This window comes from Lissotriton vulgaris, chromosome 10 (assembly GCF_964263255.1).
Source record: "Lissotriton vulgaris chromosome 10, aLisVul1.2, whole genome shotgun sequence".
NCBI classification, from domain to species: Eukaryota; Metazoa; Chordata; class Amphibia; order Caudata; family Salamandridae; genus Lissotriton; species Lissotriton vulgaris.
The window spans coordinates 1,091,098,963-1,091,117,943 of NC_141698.1; the positions used below are offsets into that span (position 1 = coordinate 1,091,098,963).

At 45.3% G+C, this 18,981-nt stretch overlaps 1 protein-coding gene across 1 annotated transcript in view; it reads right to left on the reverse strand.

Moving 5' to 3' along the window:
• Nucleotides 1–17,418, reverse strand: part of RAB5A (RAB5A, member RAS oncogene family) — a 190,201-nt gene extending 172,783 nt beyond the window's left edge. Inside the window, exon 1 of the mRNA XM_086942168.1 lies at nucleotides 17,201–17,418. The gene's annotated coding sequence lies outside the window, so the exon portion shown is untranslated. The remainder of the gene's footprint in view (nucleotides 1–17,200) is intronic.
• Nucleotides 17,419–18,981: the final 1,563 nt, after the last annotated feature.

Sequence of the window (18,981 nt, forward strand, 5' to 3'; positions counted from 1 at the left end):
ATGGCAGGACCCAAGCCTTTTCTGTTGTTCCCGTTAATAGTATGGCAGTCCTTTTGAGAAGAGTCACGTTTGTCCCGTTAAAAAATGTAGCAGCTCTTCAGAGTATTCCCAGTACAGCCCCATTAAAAATGCAGCAGTCCTACGGATAACTCCCAGTACCGCCCCAATCAAACTGCCCTTCACTGACTAGTCCGAATTTGGCGTTAACATCTCAGCCATTGCTCGCATTGCCATGTATAGGGGTGATGGAATGGAACACCGATTGCTGGATGACTCTCAATTTGGCTTTCGGAGGTACCATGGGACCGAAACTGCCCTTATTAAGGCAGCTGACGATGTCAGGTCCATCCGGGACCAAGGAGGTACTGCAATTTTAGTACTGTTGGATTTATCTGCAGCTTTCGACACGGTCGACCATAACATCATGGTCGACCGTGTCGGAAAGTTGGGCATCTGTCACCATGCCAGAGCCCTGCTTGCCTCCTTTCTTGCAGATAGAACGCAAGCGGTCACCCTTGGACCTTTCCAATCTGCGCAACTCTCTCTGCCATGCGGAGTTCCCCAAGGCCCATCCCTAGTCCGACACTATTTAACATCTATGTGTCGGACCTTGCCAATGTCATCAGAGCATATGGGATGAGCCTAACTTCCTACGCAGACGACACGCAGTTGGTACTGGCCATCAAGGGTGACGAAGGACAAGTCGCACAAAACTAAAGATGGGCTGCTTGAAATAGGAGAGTGGATGGCTACAAATTGCCTCAAGCTCAACTTAGAAAAAACAGAGGTAGTCATCTTTGGACCGCTTCTCCCAGCATGGTCATCATGCTGGTGGCCAGCAGCCTTTGGTTCACCCCCCATTCCAACAGCTAAAGTCAGGAATCTGGGAGTCATTTTTGATGAAGGTCTCAGCTTTATGGACCATGCAAACAAAGTTGCTACCACGGCCCATCACAAACTGAAAATGATCAGGAAGATTCGCCCCTTTCTTCCGGATGCAGCAATTAAAACACTGGTTAGTGCTTTAGTCCTGTCATCATTAGACTATTGTAATGGTCTATGCCTCAATGCCCAGGTCAGGGTCACAAAAAAGTTACAGTCCATACAGAACGCGGCAGCACGACTGCTTTCTGGAACTTCTAAGTTCAATCCTATTTCGGACACGATAAGGCAGTTTCACTGGCTACCGATCCAAAACAGAATAAAGTTTAAGTCCTTGTGTATAGTCTACAAGGCACTTAACAACCAAGGACCGCACGCTCTTAAAGACCAGCTAACACCTTACACACCCCGCAGACAGCTACGCTCCTCTACCTTACACCAATTAGTAATCCCACGAACAAAAACAGTGTCCTGGGGTGACCGCCGCTTTTCAGTGGTGGCACCCAAACTCTGGAATACCCTCCCCCAATACATCAGATTGAGTCCCTCACTCCACCAATTCCGAAAACATTTAAAGACATGGCTCTTTAATCAATGAGACAGGGACTACAAGTAGGAAATAGATGAATTTTAGCGCTGAGACGCCTGCGGGTATTTGCTGCACTCTATAAATGTCAAAAATAAAATAAATAAATAAAATAAACACTTTGCAGATTAATTAACAGTATGTACATTTTTTTTTCTAATAGTCCTCATTATGCAGAAAGGCGAAAGCCCTCAAGGCACAATGCTTCAGTGTGTGATATATCCTTGGATTACACTTGTGGCCACACAATACATGACAGTCTCCAATAGCAGATTACTCTTTTTTTTTAACCAATGAAGATCAGGACAGGTTCCTGCAGCAGCAGGCAAAAAACAGTCTTTTGAACTTGCATCTTCGTAAAGCACAGCTTGAAAATGTAAATTTTATTTCCCTCTTAACTCAGGGGCAGGTTCTTTTTTAGGTCGAGCAGACCTACTCTCAATGCGTGAGCATTGAGAGTGTCTGCTTCAGACCTTTTGTAGCCCGTATATAGGAATGTGGACAGCTACCAGACGCGCGCTTTGACGAGGTCAGATTTCACCTCGGGAGCGAGCGTCTGGTAGCTGCGCATGCGCAAAGCCCTTTCTCACACACAGACACAGGCAGCCCCCACCCCTCTGCATGCATGCATGCATGCACGCACGCACACACACACAGGCGCGCGCATGCACACGCAGGCATACGGCACACATACAGGCACACTATCCCCTACCTCGCATTCTCTCTCAATCACACACAGTCACGCATGCGCACACACGTTCCCTCGCACACACATGCACACACGCGCGCACACACTCACTCACCCCCCCCCAACCCCCCCCCACCCCCCTCCCACCCCCCTCCACCCCCCCACCCCCCACCCCCCTCCCCCCCCCCACCTCCCACCCCCCTCCCCCTCCCACCCCCCTCCCCCCCCCCACCCCCCTCCCCCCCCCACCCCCCAGGCATACACACAGTCACGCACGCACTTTACATCAGCCCTGGGCCCCACTCACCAACTGCGCTCTTCCGGCGGGGCTCCTCATGGCGCGGCGTCTCCTCATCTAAATCGGGGCTCCCTCAGGTCAGAGGAGCCCCGCAACAGGCGCCACACTCCTCCTTCTCCCCGGCCCCCTCCTGGGGACCCGGGCTACACCGGACGGCAGGGTGCTCCATGCGCCGGCAGCTCGCGGACCTCGGGAGGCGGGACTTCCGGTCGGCCGCGAGCGGATTGGCCGGCCGGCCAAGAGCTTCCGGGTCGCTGCGGGCAGCGCGGCGGCGCCTGCCTCCCATGGGATTTTTTTACACCCCTTAGTGCTTGTTTCAAATTAAATTTTGTCTACATACACAGCTATTAACTCGGTCACGCAGAACAGTGCTAAAAGGTACGACCAAGATTTAATTTTCGTATTTTGTTATTTCGCTTAAATGAAATCAGGAGATCGGACTGGGGAGAGAGCGCGTGTGTGCGTGCCTGCGTGCGTCCTCCCTCCCCTCAAAAACAACAGACTGGGCGTTGAGCAGAGAAGCTTTTACTTTGGTTTAGCCTGAGGCCTTGTGAAAGGTGTTTTTTTTTTGCTGCCAGTGTAGGTCCGATATGCGATCCATCTGTGAGAAATGCCAAATCAGTATGTAGAAAAATGAAATGAAACCCGAGCCTAGGCCAGAGCGTGCACTCATTACCGTCTGGCCCTGATCCAAGGCGCCGATAATGGCGGCCCGTTCAGCCACTGGTAAGCTTTGTGTTGGTTTTTGGGAATTCACGCTTAAGAAGTGTGTAGATAGGGGTGGGATGGCGAGGTGATCTGTTGGCTCTTATGTATAGCATTACTGCTAGCGTCGCTCCATGTGACCCTAATCATGACAACTTCATAGCGCTGTGCACCCTTGAAGGGGGTGGGGAGGGGGGCAGTTTCAGAAGAGCCTCATCAATGCCAGGAACCTCCACACACCCCTCGTTTCCTCCTTTCGCCTCTCCCTGCTCGTCTTCTCAGCTGTGCTGTATACCAAAGGCTTGCAAACTTCTCCTTTCTGTGTACTTGGCATTTCTGTGTACACACCTACCTACATTGCCCTTCGCCCTCCACCATCTACGGCACACAGCCCTGTTCCACGTGAGCATTTTACTCAAGGCTGTAAAGGACAGGCATAGCTGGTCTCTATTTCTGGGCCTCTGAGCCAGACCAGCCCGGGTGATTGGCCAACTGCTGCTGGAATTGACCCCTCTAATCGATACTCCAGTCTCCAGCCGTGGAGGGGGAAACACATGGACGCCTGCCTTGTATAAATAAATACCGCTCCCACTAATTACGCCCATTTTGAGTCTTGGTGTTGATGCGGTGCTGTCTGGCTGTTGGTACACACGATAAGGCTTGCCTTTTTTCGGTATTGTAGTATTTACGTGTACCCTCCTGACAGTCATCTAGGTCCCTTTTGGCCCTTCAAATGCTGCAGAGGCACGTTGGACAGGTCTGGTGTCATCACTATTCTATGATACACTGAACATAATCTTCACAAAAGTTATTTACAAATGTTTAAGCTATTGTCATTATAAATTACAATAACTTTTATTTAAGTATTAATTATTTAAAAAAAATTAAAAGCCATTGTTATTTGTAATATCAATACATCTATGTCACGTACATGCAACACATATTGCATTGCAAATGCTATAGGTGTCACATTTGCGAAAGTTAAAACTATTGGCATTGTAAATGACAAAGCTATTAATTTAGCTATTTTCAAAACCAACACATGAATAAAATATTTGTCATTTACAATACTAATAGCTCAAACTTTCCTAATGCGAGACCTATTGCATTGCAAATGCTTGTTATACTAAAGTAGACAGCACAGGTTGGTTTACATGCATGTGTGAGACACTGGTACGCCACGTCCAGTTTTTCCATGTTATTACCAGTTTTGTTTGCCCGGCATGTTAACAAGCTAATCTAATTGACTGATCCAAAACCCGAAAAGCAATTCTAGAATTTAGCTACTTGGCAGTGACAGCCTCCACTAAGAGTCCGCGTGAAAGTAACTCAGCCCACTGTAAAATATCCAACACAAAGCTGAAAATCTCTTGGTACATTATAGGTTGCAGGCCACAAAAATAAGCGGAGTTGCATGTTTAAGAAAATTGTGCGAATGGTTACTGATGTTGAAAGACAGATCCTATTAAATTAAGGTTTGGCTGCATTTTACAGTCTTCACATTTGTGATCTGTTAATCTGCAGACTGCACAAACAAGCAATGAAAATGCAATAGGTCTTGCCTTTTATTAAGTTAAAGCCATTTGCTTTGCTAAAGGTATTGTATAGCAAAGCAAACGGCTTGAACTTAATTAAAGCAGAGTCCTATTGCATTTTTAATGCTTGTTAACTTATACATTGAACCTCTGGCAAATATGATAAGGAGATCCGAGGAAATTGGACCTTTTTAACTCAACAGCTGGGAAAATAAAGTGGCTCTGTATGCAGACGACTTAATGGTCTATACGATTGATTTAAGCAAGACCCTTCCTATTATAACAACGCTGTTAGCAGATTTTGAAAGCATTTCAGGTTATAAAGTAAATATTAAAAAAACAGAAATAATGCATTGGAACTTACTGCAAACAAAAAACAGTATAAAGTATCTGGGAATAGAGGTCTTGGAAAATATTGATGAACTTGCCCAAGTACATTTGAATTTAAAAGAAAAGCAAATGAGGAAGTTACTAAAATCATGGAGCAGTTTATCCCTTTCCTTTCTGGGGCGATCCAACATAATAAATTATCTATCCTACCAAAGTTTACCTTACTATTTAATGCCAAACCACTAGAATGTAAGTCCCTATGGCTAAAAAAGATTCAAAGTGAAATTAACGAGTTTATTTGGTCCTCCAAAGGGGTGAAAATAGCATGCAGAAAACTTTGCCAGAAGAAACATAGAGGGGGGGATAGCAAGTCCTGACTTGGTTTCCTAATATAGAGCTTTTCAATTTAAACACATAAGAATCCTTTTCAGAATATGCCTTCTATTGGGAAGCTGTTACGGAAGAGGATTTCTGTCTATTTAAGTTTGGTCACCCAAAATACTTTAAAAATATCAAATTAAAAGTACTTAACTCAGCATACAGAACATGGTATGAAATAAGAAGAATATGGAAGATTCCATACTACAGCCGCTTGGCACCTATTTAGAGGTCCCCTGGAACACCTGAGTGCTTAAAAGACTCTTTGGCATTATCGCTGAGGGAAGCAGGAGTGACAAGATGGGGACAATTGTTGGAACCTGGAGCTTTAAAAATCTGGAACTCTCTGCTTGAGGAAACTCAGGAGGAAATATCTAAGTTCAAATACTACCAGTTGCTGAGCTGGTCAATGGATCAGGAAAAAATTCTAGAATCTACTGAAAAATTTGAGAATAAACTATAACGTGACTATCCATCAAAGGAACAATCAAAGTGGTACTGGCATTTGATACAAACAGGAGATGACAATTTTACATCCCCAGACAAACTATGTTACGCGGACACTCAGGAAGCCGACTAACCCCACATACAATACTGTGACACGGAAGCAGTTGGCTTCCTAGGCAACTAACCTCGCGGTTTGTATCGAGCGAGAGCTAAGCAACTACCCGGTGTTTGGGTAGCTGCTACTAGACGATCATGATTCGAAGGGGTATGTGAGAGGCTTACCTCCGGCAGCGCACGGTCCTGGCCGTTGGAACATACCCCCACGTACAGCGCCCGAACAGGGCGCAGAGCAGCTGGTGGCGAGACCGGGGGAGGATCCGGTATATAAAGCCATTTCTGTCCTGCAGAGTCGGTGCTGCAGCGGAAGCCGCGTACCCATCACAAGCCGCGCATGCGCGGTTGCAGCAAGGTCTAGGTGAAGGGTAGACCGCCTAGAGTGTAAAGGACTAAGCGGTAAAGACGGCGGCCATCTTGGCATGGGCCGGGAACCCGGAACGAGGAAAGTATAAGGGGCACAAGCAGTGTCCAGGCTGGGTAATAAGCTGTGAGTGTAGATTGACAGGCTCAACACGGTCAGTCAAGGATAGGCACATATGGCGCCTGGCTACCGGCCCTTGTTCCTGAAGGGAAATCGGGATAATCATGACTAATGGGACATTGGATGTAATGGACGGTTCTAGCCTGGGTGTCAGCAGGTGCACCGAACAGTCATGAAAAATACAGAAAAGTTGTCCGATGTTCTGAGTCAATTAAACCCCCGGTATAGTCATTAAAGTTAAACAAGGTGAGAAATGCCTAAGATAAGGCGTTCTGAAAAGTTAAGCCGGAGGCCTATCGTCCCAGGGATGTCCAAGGGACTGAGTCGTTTAACCCCATAGAGTCCAGTTTCAGACGGTGGACCCATCTCTGTTCAATCCTGAACAGGGCCTGTTTGGTAATGGCCGGGTGGGACTCGAGCACCAGCCATGAAAGACTAGCAGCAGGGTGGCTGTGCTGGGAGTAGTGTTCATACAGTCTTGTGTGTGTTTTTGAGCATCTGATGTTACTTTTGTGCTCCATAATCCTCAATTTGATTTGTCTCATTGTCATCCCTATGTAGTTTTTACCACAGGGGCAGGTGATCATATAGATACATCTGGTACTATTGCAATTTGTGTGCTTGCGAAGCTGCCACACAAATGTATCAGAGAGTCTGACCTCCTTACACTGCAGTGTCTGTGGACATACCACACATCCACCACACGGAAAATGACCAACCACAGGGGGGAGTCCCCAAAGAGTGCTTTGGTTGTCAGTGTTATGTTTCTTGGGGCGTGTGTGGATAAGGGCGTCCTTTAAGTCGGCAGTTCTTTTAAAAGCAAAACGGGGGCGGGGATGGCTAGGCCACCCGAATTCACTATAGACCAGTGTTTATTTATGGTTTTCTTTAGGAATGATGAGTTCTGAGTGAAGTAGGTCACACAAGTTATGTGTTCGTCTGGTGCTTTGGGGTGGGATTCCAGAAGACTCTCCCTAGGATTGTTCAGAGCTCTTTTACGGGAATTTTTGATAAGTCTGGTGGGATATCCTCTATCCTGAAGCCTATGTTGGAGAAGGGTTGCTTCTCGTTGGAAATCAGATTTAGCTGTACAATTCCTCCGGACCCTGAGAAATTGTCCAAAGGGGAGGTTGCCCCTCAAGACCCGCGGATGGTGGCTATGATACAGTAGGAGGCTGTTCCTGTCAGTACTCTTGCGGTAGAGGGTGGTACTGAGTCCAGTGGGGTTTAGATTGATACACAGATCTAAGAATGTAATGGTTGTTTCTGAGATGGTACCAGTGAATTTCAGGAAAGGGTTCTGAAGGTTGATCCAAGAACAGAAGGCTTCACAGGTCGAACGATCACCCTTCCAAAGTATAAAGATATCATCAATGTACCTGCGCCATAGTGTTATGTTGTCACAATAGGGGTTGAGTACAGATCTGATTGTGCTTTCTTCGAAAGTGGCCATGTAAATACAGGCCAAGCTGGGGGCAAAAGTAGAACCCATGGAAGTCCCACGGATCTGATGATACAGTTGTGTCCCATACTGAAAGAAATTTTCAGTCAGAACCAGAGAAGCGCAGGCCGTAATGAATGACACAGGAGTGGGGGAGGACCATTCCTCGAGTAGGAGAGTGGACTCAACTGTGGCCTGTTGTGGGATGTTAGTGTATAGCGCTTCAACAACCATGGTGAGGAGGAGATCCACACCTTCCCTCCCCTCGATGGATTCTATGAGGCGGAGGACATCCCTAGTGTCTTGCAGAAAAGATGGGATCTTTCTGACAACAGGTTGGAGGAAGGAGTCACAAAATTTGGATAATGGCTCTAGTAATGAGCCAATGCCAGATACAATGGGCCTCCCAGGGACTGGTGATACCCCCTTGTGGATCTTGGGGAGGGTGTAAAAGTATGGGATAACTGGGTCTGTAGTTATCAGGAACGCAGCTTCATTTTTTGAGATCCATTCGTTTGTTTCGCCCTCCAGAACAAGGCTTGTAATCGTGGTACTTAGCCTCTTGGTTGGATCTACATTGAGTGGTCTGTAGTGAGTGACATTGGATAATTGGCGTTTGCATTCAGTATCATAGTCACTGCTGTTTTGGATGACGGTGGCACCCCCTTTATCCGCCTGTTTAATAACTATGCTGGTGTCATTGCCCAATGATAGAACAGCTTGTTTCTCAGCTGTGCTTAAGTTATTGTAGGCGGTGGTAGTAGGTTTGTTTTCCAAGCTCCTAAGGACCGCCCTTCAAAGGAGAGTATCTCAGGCGGAACCATAGAGTCAGTGGAGGTAAAGGTAGAAGGTTTACGTAACCTTGTGTCAGTTTTATCATTCTCAGGTCTGTCAACAAAGAAGGACCGCAGGCGTACCTTCCTGAATAGTTCTTTACCTTCGCACATTTCGGTGAAGCTGTCAGGGGCCGGAGTTGGCACAAACCCTAGGCCCTTCTCAAGGATCTCTGTCTCTACTTGGTTAAGTGTCCTGTTAGAGAGATTCACAATTAAACTCTCCTTTCCCTGGTCGTGCTCCTGGTTTCCACTGTTGTCTGTGCGGTTGGTTGATCTTGCCATTGTACGGCTTTTTGACCTCCTTGCTTGCGCCCTCTTCCTCTGCCCCAGCCTCTGCCTAAAAAAGGTGGGTTCATTGGGTAGAATTGTGGTGGACCCTGGGGGTAGAAGGGGTATTGCCAAGGAGGTAACATCTGTGGGGGCCCATGGAACATTGGACCATTATTATGTACTTGGTTCCAATTGGGGCGGCGCTGATTGCATTTGTTATTAGTAGGGTAGCTGCCACTCGAATCACTCCCGGAGGGTCCCCTTCGGCTCTCGTTATCTGAGCTCTCATCAGTAGAGTAGCTATTCCTGTGACTAGTGTATCCCTCTTTGAGGTAAGGGTATACATTCTCTGTCAAATTTTGCTACATCCTATCCTTCTGTAGTTTAGCCATTTTCTGTTGGAAGAGAAATTCTTGATTATCCGTGATCTCCTGATTGATCTCCGCCAGCTTGGCTGTAAAGGGAGTCTTTTTCATTGTACCTTGGATTGCCGTCTCGATTGCTGCAATCTTGACAAGTAGGGCGTCAGCTAATCTCTTGGCCGTTTTAACGATCAAGAAGAGGAGATCTTATGTACACTTCCAAGAGACATGGCACCTGTCTACCTTGAATTGCCAGTCTTCAAGGAACAGTCTTGGCCTAAGCTCCCAATGTCTGCTTCAGCAGTTTGAGAAAAATTACTGATGTTGCTGTATCAGTGCCTTCCAAGTATGTTATTCTTAGTTCAGTTTGGTCTATTCTTTTGCTGACCTTATCTTACCTCAGTTAGATACGTTCCACCATTCTGAATAGGAAATTCAGATTGGTGTTAAACCCAATCAGATTTTCTTTTTTTTGTGCAAAACTTGGTACTCATCTCTGTTTTCTAGCGAGAACGCATCTAGCAGTCTCAATTACAATATGGATAGAGGGTTTGGTTACCTTATTTGTATCTTTCCAACCACGGAAGTACTACCTCCATTTCTGCTTTTCCACCTTTCCCATTGCTATCGAGAACTGTACATGCAGTCCATACTTAGATTGGGTCATGTATGTCCAGCTCTATACTTGTGCACTGTGATGATCTCCTGTAAAATGTGCATCATAATTTGAAGTGCTGCGCTTACAGGATGCAGCCTGGCAGCCAGTCTCACACCACTGTCCCTTTAAGACTCACAAAACTTTAAGTTGGCCATGCCCACTTTCAGAGCCGCGTGTTGGCTGATTTCGTAGAGCCTCTGCATTGCAGAGCTCCCACAATGCAGATTCCCAGGCTCAACAATCTATAGCCCAGATACTCCACAGCTGAGCACACAATTGCAGGTGGGAGACAATGTCACCATAGCAGATCCTAGGCTTTTCCCCACCAACAGACTATTAGCTTCAGAAGTATAGTGATTCCAGTCTGCACAATTACACATAGTGAAATAGAGCAGAAAGTCCCATCCGTCTAGGCATGCTCACCTATACATCTCCAGTCCAGTCCGTAATGTTGGTCTTTCTGTAGAGACTAGGACAAAGGTGCCCAGCCTTCCAGCATAAGATGACCAGCGGGCTCTGTGGTGGCAGGATCAATGCTAGCCCAAGTACTCAAGTGGTGTCCTCTTGCCACTACAGTTTAGAACGGAAAAGCCGAGGCGCATCCATGGAAGAGCACAACATAATCAGTAGATAACTGGGCACTTTTGGTGCCCAGTAAAAAAGCACTTTTGAGCAGGATGGCGAATCATTTATGATGGCTTGACAGCTGCGCCACAGAGATTCCATAGAAACAGCCATCTTGGCACGTGGCACTTTAGCGCCCCTCTGGAACTCTTAACAGTAAACCGCACAGATAGTCCATTACGGCTTCTAAATTTGCTCTGAATTGGAGATTTTCATTGGATGTAATGCTCCTGAAATAAAGGTGGCATTTTTAACATCACTGCCTTCCACTGCAATTCTTTTCTCAGTACCTCTTTTCTTAGCCTCAGGAGCCATGATTTGCTTACATGTCTGCTATGTTCATAAATTAGTATTGTACTCTTGCCCTTACTTTAGAAACCACAGGCTCGCATTTCCTCTTCATTTCAGCGCTACTTCAATGGTCTCTGTGCCGAGTGAAGAAATCTGTAGCGGAAGTGTAGTGTCCAGTTACTTCCAAAGTAACCCTTAATTTTCAGATTGTTGTTTTTTCCCCCAGATTCTGTAATGAGCTATTCTCACAGAATATAACCTTTAAGAATACTGACTAAAAGATCAATGAATCCATCATTCAAGGTTACAAATTATTGAAGGAAAAAAAATTGTGCCTGTTCTTGACATTTTCAGTCATACAGCCGTTTATCAAGGTATGTCATGTAGTTGATAGGTCCTTGATAATAGGTTTAACCAATGCCGGGGCTGAACATCCACCAGTGGACAAATGTACATTTCATCTAAAGCTTCTTATCAGATATACAGATTAACACTGATCAACAAAATGGTTGAGCACAGACAAACTAATGAAAGAAATACTGTTTAAGCAGGATTTGCATAAGTGTGTTTCTTTTAAAAACCAAACTAGATATTTTAAATATAGCTGCTGGAAAGTTATGGACTTGGAATTGGCAGCACTAAAGTATCCGTGCTTTAAGTTGGGGAATTAAGACAACAATAAATGGAATTCCTTGACCGCTGAGCTGACCTGTGCTAGGCCCATAATACAATGCAAGAATTAAAACGATCATATACAAGCATGCAAACGCCATGATCCAGAGGCTGTGCCGATCGATTTATTGTTTTAAAAGCATTACACTATTATTGCCACTGCTCTGAAAGAGGGAATTTCAGCAATTACTAATTTGTGGCACATATATGTGGGACTGAATTTCCAAAAACCAGCTGAAAATACCATTCCTTAATGACTGATTTTTCATGACTTTACTATTTTCCTGTTTGAAGTTCTGTTTTTACCAATTCAAGACATTCAGCACCAAAGACTAACACTGAATGAGGGTAAAGTAAAAATAATAATAAAAAACAATTTAAAAAAAAACATGTGGGTGAAAATCAGGGCTTACATTTTTTGTGTGTTCAGCGAGCTAGTTTAGAGTCGACTATGATTTTACATCAACCGAGATCTACGCATACTTCATTTGTAGTCGCCAAAGAAGTAAAGCCCTGAAAAAACAAAGCCCTGCTTTTCATTCAGACATTCCCACAATTCCCATCAAAAGCACTTCATTGTAATATAAGCTCTCTCTGAAGTGCTGGAATTCCTCATCAGCCAAAGAAGTCTACAAACTCCTGAAAAGAAAAAAAAAAAAGAAAAAGTCCAAACAATTTACAATGACAAACATTGTGCCTTACGGACAACACTATTTCCCGGTTAGGTGGGCTCCTCAATGCAGGCAACGACCAAAGAGCATATCAGAAGCCTATAGGTTTAAATACTTAGAAGGTCAAGAGCTTACAATGCGGTGGCGGCACACTGATAAGAGGACGATTTACATGTGCCTCGCACAGTCACTACAGATTGGCACAATCTCAAATAAAGCTGCATTGTATGATTCCAGTAAACCACTGTAGCTGAATGATCCCCTTATCCACTGTGTCCACAACATCTGTGAGCTGCTGTAGCAGCCAGGCTGCTTTTAACACTAAGGACATCAACATCGTAGGCTGCTGTGACTGTAACTAGACGTAGTATTGCTGTTAATTGACACGGCAATGCCGTACTTTCTTGGGGAACAGTATCTTTTACTGTCCAAGGGAACAACTATGTATTCAAACTCCACAGTTATGATCTTAAAGATAATTTGTCAAACGTAACTTGTTTTGTTTTCAACGCACAAAAGCCTGAACTTTCATCAAAACACCTCTTAAAAGCCAACTTGTCTGCACAATCAAACGTGATAAAGAGCCAGGTCAATTAATTCCACACCAAGAGGCTGATGGCAGAAATTTGAAGGAACACATTCAGATCATTACCCTAGCATCTCCTTGCCATCAGGTCATTTATTTGGAGTTTATTGTAGAATCATTGCTGATAAATTCGAAAGCCTAATAACTATACACTGAAGGTTACAGTTGGGGTCCAATACAGACGCGATTTCTATACCCTTCAAAATCACATCTCTACTAAACATGTCAGGAAATATATACGTTATGCAGCTTAAATGAGTTTGCAGTGAGAAAACAGCCTGGCATACGTTTTAATGCTTACCCTGTCAGCCAGCAGCGTAAAGAACACAAATAAGAATGTATGTGTTTAGAAATGTAGAGATATCCTCTCCAAGAGGAACCAGCCATGTGCAAATAAGACTTGATCCTGCTCTGCTAGGAATAGTCCAGTCCGATCTTAAGCTACACCCTGCAGATAAGCCCCAAATAGGCTGCAACTGGTCAGAGGAATGTGCACGTTTTGTGGTCAGAGGGGACATGACCGGATAGTTCTGGCTGGAATGTTCCTACTGGAGCAAGAACCAGGCCAATTTACTTATGGCTGGTTCCTGAGATGGAATGGTTAGCAAAAACAGTATGTACTCTATTGCAGCCCACAGTAATTACCAGTGGCTAAGATTAATTCAAGAAATCAACCCATCACTTATTTTCCTGAGTGCGACGCCCCTATTGCGACGGGTAAGCTCAGATGTGGGTGACATGGTCACTGTATCACAGGATTCAAGCTGCATCATAATGACGAGGGCAAAACCAGTCTGGGGTTGCTTGTGTTCTTGTTCCGAGGGGAATTGGCCCAGCAGGCAAGACTGACTGCCAGTCTTGTAGCAGGAGCAAGGCTGATGCGCATATGGCTGGTTGCTATATAAGGGGGCCTGGTGTGCAAAAATAAAATGGGATTGATTGTGACCCTGCGCAATTACTGGTGGCTGACATTATTTCATGAAGTCGACCCATCACTTGTTTTGATTTCCTTAAACATAACAGGATAGGAATCGAGTTCCTGCAGGAAACACATTAAAATGCACATGGAGTATTCCAAGCTAGCAGAGAAATGGGGTGGACAGTGATATTACTCTGTGTCTTCTACCGTCAACAGAGGGGTGGCTATCTATTTGTTCTAGAAGTGATAAACATGGACCAGGAAGATTACTTCTGATAGATGTTTCATAAGCAAGAGCCCTATGAAACGGACAAGCAATGGTAACTGTGTAATGACGGGTAAAATGGATATCCTCAATGAACAGGGACAGAGCACATATTTTCAAATGTAGTTGGCTGACTTGATGGATAGCGTAGATATGATGGATGACTGGAGAGAACTGCATTGCACTGAAAGGGCTTATTCCTTTACCCTCTCCATCTACCCCCTACCCCTCCCCATGGCTCTGACAGTAAGCATGATCATTTCTTTTTTAGTCATGTGCTGTGTGAGGGGAGAATATTCTCAGATCATTTTCTGATCTGCAGGATGTATCTGCAAAAGAGGAATTGGCGCTTTGTGCTGACATGGTGAAATGAGGATGAGGAGTTCCCTGTGCGTATATATGAGTAGATACCTTTATAGTTCAATGTTATTGGAATTCAACAACTACTATGGCAGACCCGTGGAAAAATATTAAAATTGGAGTGACAAAGCTTTGCAGGAGCAAAACCTTTGGAATGATCATGCAAAAATAATTTTTTTAGCAACCTTGATTGAGTAGACCAAACTGAGGTCCTCAGTTGATACCTCTATAGATTTGATTGACAAGAAACAAGCCTTGGGGTGCTCTCTAAAAGAGTAGATAAGCATTCCATGCACATTTTATGGGAACAGGCTTCACAGGGAGCATACAAGTCTGATACAATACTTGCTGATTGCTCTGCAGTGAAACTCCCAGACAACAGATATTAAACGTGACGGATGAAAGGCACGACCCAGTCTGTCCACTCAAGCGCCCATTAATAGGGTCTTAGTAGATACCAACAGACGCTTTATGTACATAGAGAAACAGTATATTCTGAGCACTACTCAACATACTTAAGTTGGGCAGGACTGTCGACATGGGCACAGCAGTGCAAGCATCCCACACATTTTCAGACGAATGACACAAACTCTGTTGCCTTACTTTCTCACAACACATGGAAATATGAACAGGATGTGCCAAAGCAATAAGCGCTAGCCTTAAAAATGAACAGTTGAAACAATTCCAGATGGGAAGACAGTCCACAGACAAGAATGGAGGTGATACAGCAGAGGGAAACCTCATCAAGCAGACAAAGATCAGGTAGCTTGTGGCAGTGGATTGAAACCCAGATGCTACTAGATGGAGGAGGGCACAGAGTCCAGAGAGGTTGAGCTTGCGCTGAAGAAAGTCTTCTCCACATATCCAATTCTGGTGAGATAGGTCTTACACATAGGCATGCTTAAAAGGGGAGAGAACAGAATACAGCAACAATTCTTGTGCATCTTTTCCCTTGTTGCTGAAGGACTCTGATGTTGTTCGACTAGACGTCTCTGGGTTTGTTCTGGGCAACTGGATTTTAGTGATAGATGTGGGAGGGCACTAGGATTGCAATAGTACATGCCAGTTACACAGTCCAAGTTTAGTGTGGCCAAAGAATCTAGCCATCCTGAAAATGCCCTGTCATGTTCCATTTAGAGCCTACTTGTAGTAAGGCAAGCAGAAAATAATGAAAAAAGGTGTAGAGTGAGCCCCGAGAACTTTTACCTTACTGGTTACGGAGGGGCCAAGAGTCACCCCACCCACTAGCTTGTGCCAGGCATAAATGTGGCATCCCCAGTCAGAGCACTTTTAGAGCCTGCGAAGGAATAGAAGACGTCTGGCCCTGCCGCCTTTGACCCGAGAGGAGCACTGAAGAACTGGACCAATTGCCCTTTGCACTCAGGACACAGAAGTAGACTTCAATGTTCAGTTGGCTAGCCTACTGTGGAAGCTACAGGGCAATAATCTGCAAGTGGCCTTTTCATGAAAGTACTCAGCTGACCGGCCTCTGACAGCCTGTCAGTGAGTTTCAAAGTCAGAAGGTAAAATCTTTGACCATAAGAACCTGGTTTTGGTATGCTCGTCTCGTGATGTATTGTGGTCAGCATAAAACTGTGCCCAGGTCCTGGTTTACTGCGAACACTGAATATCACCGGCATTTGCAACAGTCCTTATTGGATTTTTATAATTCTGGTGCCATTTTATTACATTTAACTCTCTTTTCGTAAATCAGTTCAGGATTTATTTTTACTGTTTTGCATTTTGCCTCCATTACTGTTTTGGTACTGCATACTTACCCGATACATTGCCCTAAGTCAAGCCAGTCTGCTCTATACCATCTCTACAGCGGATTGAGCTCTGATAATTTTGTGACTTGGGGGTTCACTGTGCCAAGGGCTTTGATTATTTCACCCATAGCAAATAATAATCGAATTACTTACACCAATCACATGAAGTATGTGGCTAGAAACGTGTGCGTTACAGTACAATTTCCACCAGGAAAATTTGTCCTTCTCCACCGCGCAGTTTGAAACCATCCACAACCCTTTCCTGTCTGGACAGGTGCCATATGTCTCTCTGTGGTGGCAGGAATTTCCCTGCAGTGCGGGACTCCCTGTTCTGTCAGACACAATAGTGCTTCCCCATTACATGCTCCTAATCTGTCATCTTGGGCAACGGTTCAGATACATCACCCCCTCATCTACATCGGGCACCTCATGTGTCCCACACGTAGGAATGTGCACCTCCCTGCCTTGAATTTATAATACCAGACCCCATCCCAGCCATGTACCTCAGCCCTCCGCTAAACCTTCCTGAGCCCCAACTCCTCTGCAAGATATTCGTGTGCTTGTCCAAAGTGCCAATGTCCCCGCCCCTGGCTGCCGCTATCATGTACCTGCCCCTCTTGTGTACCTGCTCGCACATCCCTTCAGGACACCTGTCGTCCAGGTTTTTAATGTCCGACAACTCACATACGTCAGTCAGCGGTCATGAATCTGACTGTCGGCAGCTTGCCTTGCTCCACCAGCCATCGATTTGTCACCCATTACCCCTCGGGCGACTCAACCCTCTTTAGCTCTCTGGTAACAACAGCGTCTGTCCGGCAACAAGCCACATTCCACCCGCTCAGATGCCAGACCCCCACCTGTCAGAAGATAGCTTGGCCCGCTGGCCCCACGGTTGCCACCTATAGATACCCGTGCTGACGCGCTCCTGACAGGTATTCGAGGCACCCTCCTCCCTGTCAGGTACAGCGGTGTTCATCTGTTGTCTATCCTCCTATACCAGCCCCTTCGCGTATTCCTCCAGCCTCCTACCTCAGTGCTCCTTGTCAGTCTCTCCGGCTCTGATTGACCGGATTTCAACCTGCTCGGCTCTCCGGGTCGGGCCTTCCCTTTTTTCGGCCCTACAAAGTCCCGGGGAAACACGGACAACTTCCTCCTCCTCCTGCCCCCCTCCCCGAAAAAAACAACAAACACAGCCACTTCCGGTCCGGCGCGACCGCTTCCGCCCGGCGCGCGCCACGTCACCTCCCCTCCCAGTCTTGCCATCCCGCAGGAGCTTACAGCGGCCTCAGTCACTAGACCGCGCTTGCGGCAATGTGAAGACGCGACGCCATGTTGGATGAGGAAAATCCGTCGACCGTAGAAGCACTTATTAACAGAGAGAGATGCGCCCAGTCTCGGAGCTCGTGCATAAGCAGAAGACTTAAAAATATTCGGCATTTAAACCCTAGAACAAATTAGAATATGATAAGGCGTATTAAAATTTTCTTCAACACTTGGAACAGTTATACCTTAGTACATCAAATTATATAGCTGAATTGCAGCATTTATTATGTGAGAGTTTACAAACATGCAATAAGAAACATTCCTGCCCTTGCTTTGATGATAATGCTACCAGTGAACTAAGAGGAACATTAGTTGTCTTAGGGGCTTTAAGTGGACGGGGTCCCTCCTGGTCTCAGACCCAGCTGTAATTTAAAACCAACATTGAAATGTGTCCCTTTTTGAAATATGCTTGGTAAAAACGGAAAATCCCACAGAGTGGTATATCTATTTATTTTGGTAATATGAAATCTCTTTTTAATTTGTCACCAAACCTTAAAATCTGTATCTACTGTTTGAAACTTAGTTTTCTTATAATAACTCTTCTCTATATTCCTTAAAAAGCATCCCTTCAAGCCAGTACCCAACGTGAGTTGGTATATAGATGGTGCTACATCCGGGTTCGAAGTATTATCTGTAATCAATACCGTAAAACGCTGCTTCATATAAGTCCAATAATAAGTACCATACTAGGAATCCCCTGTCCTCCCGATCGTTCGATAAGATCATTCATTGTGAGGCCCACCGTGGCTTTTTAAACTACCATACAAATCTATTACACGGGCTTTCCAATTTGGCCAGCCAACTCTTAATGTATCTCCAGAGGAATAGTTCTGAATAGATAGAAGAGTTTCAGGAGCACAACCATTTTTAATACATTATACCTCCCTTTCAGAGTTAAATACAAATGATCAATTTTATGCAGATCCATTTTGATTTTGATAGACAATGGGGTCAGATTTTATTCCACTATGTTCCCAATATCGGTTCCGTGAACCACTCCTAGAGATGTTGCCTCCGTCACCCACCGATGATCTCCAGAAGTACCTTCTGTGCTTATAACTTGGGTCTTGCCCTCATTAAGATGGTATCCTGAGATAGCCCCAAACCTGCATGCTTCCAATTTTATATAATTTACAGCATTACAAGGGTCTGGTGTTACAACAACTACATCATTGGCATATGCTTATACCTTATACTGCAAAACACACAAGATGATAGACGGAATGTTGCACAATGGCAAAACATTCACCCCAGTCACAGATCTGGGTTTAATCCGTCGTTATTTTGCTCACCAAGCCACCCCAGTTCAGACATGGCCATATGCAAATCAGTCTTGGCACTGTGCCTCATGGGAACAGTCCAGCCCGAACTGCCAAGCCATGTCTTCCCTGGACCGGAATGAAGCATCCTAGGACCGGTTTCTGGCTATCAGCCGTCTTCAGCCAGGATAGCTTGACTCCAGTGGCGTAGTGAGCCAGGACCCACGT